Below are 3,280 nucleotides of genomic sequence, written 5' to 3'. Positions count from 1 at the left end.
GGCTTACAACAACAATCGAAATAAATTTGAATACAATTGATAAAAGCAATATAGAAATTAGTTCTAATATATATATACACACAGTACCATCCATGCACATTTGAGGAGTTTTAAGGGACAATTCAATAAGAAAGTTACCTCATTCTTAAGAGATGTGATTTTAAGTATCCACTACAAATCCTCAACTAACAAATAAATCTCCCAAATTTAATTTTTTGGATTTTAACATTATTCCAAAATTTAATGTTTTATTTCAGGAGGAGAATCAGGTAAGAGCAGATGAGATCAATTATCTCACTTGTTAACGGGCTTCTTAAATTTTCAGCATATCTAGTTTCTGGACAAACTCTCTCAAAAGTTTTGCACCTTTCTACATCCTGGTCTCAATTTCCCAGTAAAATTTAGAAAAAATAATCAAAGGCACCAAAAAAAATGGTGTATACAGAGTGTAAGAAATGAGAAGGATGTATCCCAAATATGAGGCCTTGTTAACCCGTTTTATCCAATATATGAGGCGCCATTTGTTTCTTCCTCCTCTTTCTCTTCCACTAGTCCACCGATTTGATTATGAAAACACTCTAGCAGGTAAATATCTCCACTCCTACTATTTCATCCTCTTACACTTTGTATACACCATCATGTCCACCATCAAAATCTGCACAGCATCATCAGAACTACATGAATCTCAACAAAAAAAAAAATCAAATCTTTTGTTTATAAATTCATTTCCTAGTTGTTGTGTTCATCAAAAAATCAGTTATGTGAAACAATTTAGGGTTTGTAGATTGTCCACAACAGACTCAATTGATACTGCTATTGGATGATGAGATTATTAGAAAATGGGATTCGGCAGAATGTTGTTACATTTGGAATGTTGATGAGTCTTTATCAGAAGAGTGCTAATGTTGCTGATGCAGAATCTGTGTTTGAGAAAATGCAGAGCTAGAAGTATGCTTGACAATAGGATATCGTGACGGTTTAACTAGGTTGTGCAAGAGTCGACGCACTCAACTTTGTAACGTGTGAATCATTGTCAAATGGGTTGAATACTTGAGTAGTATATATGTACCTACGGATTTTTGTTTGCATGTTATGACTTATTAGCCAGGCACAGCTGGATATGATGCTGAACAACTCGTAAATTTTTATTTCATTGATTGGATTTCATCATCCTTTTCACTCGAGTTAATTCAGAAAATCAGTAGTAAGCCTCCCCACTACATAAACTCGTCATACTGTTTCTATCGTAGCAGCCATCAGAAACTACTAAAACATGTCGGTCAATGCTGCAAAAATCTACTTCACTTGACTGTTTAAAAATATTTTTCTTTTGAATAGGTGACAATGACTACACTTGGGGAGATGTTCCAAGCTGCTCGTCTGCGATTGTGCAAAGGTACATTCTGACTGCTGAAAGCTTTTGTACAACTAGAGTGACTAAGATTTAAGGGATTTTCTCATTCTTGTACAACTAAAGTGACTAAGATTTAAGGGATTTTCTCGTTCTTATAATCCGTTATGGAGCTTTGACAGGTGATCACCTCAGAAAATAAGCCTGTGAGGTGGACTACTCCTCTTGGGCTCCCAGTTGTGCAACCTTACCGCAAACCTGGAAGACATCTTGTGAGTTTTCAACAGTAGAAGTAGATACTAATGTAGTCAAGAATTCCTCGAAAATGTATGTTCTGAGATCGATCCTTTTCCACAATTTTGATCTTGTTGACCATTTTGTTTTAACTAGTGATGTATGTATGCAACGAAGTATAGTGATCCAATAGTTGCCGCCACAATCCTCTACTAGTTGAAAAGAATGATAATGATAGAATTTTTTTGGCCGGTTGAAGACTACATCCTATGTTAGCCAAATCGATTCTCCGAGAATATATTAAATTGCTTTCTGATTTTTGTTAAATATGTATTGTAGGTAAGAACTTCCCTTTAGGTTTTAGCTTTGCAGATATACAAGGATCTTCCAAGATAGATACAAATATTGTTCAGGTATACAAGGATCTTTCAAGAAATATTCAAATCATGTGAAGATATACAAGGATCTTTCAAGATAAACATAAATCTGTGGAAGATAGACATGGATCTTCAAGGATAAGTACAAATCTAGGTAGTTATTTTGGATAACTACAAATCTAGGGTTATTATGGAACCAAATTAGGGTGTTTTGGCTAAAATCCAACTCAAAGGAAGATGAAATTCTCGGTTTGCTAACCACACATAACTATTGTAATCATCATATCAACAAAATCTCTCCCTACGGGGTTTAATCCGTGGACGTAGGCACAACTTGCCGAACCACGTTAAATTCTTGTTTCTCTTTTATTTTTCTTCAATTGTTTCATAACCCTAATGTCATCATCATCGTCATCATCAATCAATCGTGTTTTGTGCCTAAGAGTAATTTTAGGTACAAACACCTAACATAAAAAAAATCAATTGGCACGGGTTCATGACTTCTTCTGGACACATGCATGTGATGTTTACAAGATGAACCTAATTTTTGACAGAGAAATTTGTTGAATTGTACGATATGCCAAGTTTCCAACCCATATAGTATAACGAGAAAACAATTTGAAAAGTTTGAAAACAAAACCAAATGGAGGGGAAAAAACGGTTTAGTCCAAAACCGCACAAAAAAGAAAAGATTAGTCCACTCCGGTCCAACTAGGAACAGATTAGTCCAAAAAATATATAAAGACGCTGCTATCCTTCGCACGCTTTTAATAAAGCACACGTGCATCGAATGGATACAGTTTTGTAACTGACACCATAAACGTAGTTGTGACACGTAGCTTGGAAAAAAAAACTGAATTAAACGGCGTAACGGACAAATCATTTATTCCTTCTTTTTCTTTTGAAGACTGAATAACAGAAGAAAAAAATCAAAACTACTCATACCTCAACATTTTGAACCCTAGAAAATTTTCAATTCACATAAACTTTCAATCAAAAACTCTAACATCTTACTAATCAAAACAACTAGATGGTTGAACAATCAGTAACATCATGTTGAAAGGAAAAAAAGTAGTTTCAAAGAAAAACGCACCACCAACAGTGCAAGATTCAACATCAACTGAAGAAGAAATTCCATCAGTTGCGGTAGAAGAAATTCAAAAATCAACATCACCAAGAACGAGATCAAAGTCAGCATTAAAAGATTCAACACCAATTTCATCCCCAACTCCATCAGTTGCTGCAGAAGAGATTCGGAAATCAACAGGACCAAAAACGAGATTGAAGAGATCATTAGAAGATTCAACATCAATTTCAG

General features: G+C 34.8%; 1 long non-coding RNA gene across 3 annotated transcripts; it reads left to right on the top strand.

The window, feature by feature from the left end:
- The first annotated feature begins 531 nt into the window (after positions 1-531).
- On the top strand, positions 532-2,239 carry LOC113361177. 3 transcript variants are annotated; one of them, XR_003364997.1, is made up of 4 exons: positions 532-585; positions 1,339-1,396; positions 1,534-1,623; positions 1,925-2,239. It is a non-coding gene; the product is annotated as an uncharacterized LOC113361177 (long non-coding RNA). The 3 variants fall into 3 exon arrangements; XR_003364996.1 differs by having other exon boundaries at positions 1,534-1,678; XR_003364995.1 differs by lacking the exon at positions 1,925-2,239 and having other exon boundaries at positions 1,534-1,843.
- The last annotated feature ends 1,041 nt before the right edge of the window (positions 2,240-3,280 follow it).

This window comes from Papaver somniferum, chromosome 3 (genome assembly GCF_003573695.1).
Source record: "Papaver somniferum cultivar HN1 chromosome 3, ASM357369v1, whole genome shotgun sequence".
In the NCBI taxonomy this organism is placed as follows: domain Eukaryota; kingdom Viridiplantae; phylum Streptophyta; class Magnoliopsida; order Ranunculales; family Papaveraceae; genus Papaver; species Papaver somniferum.
This window is presented reverse-complemented; position numbering and strand designations above follow the sequence as displayed.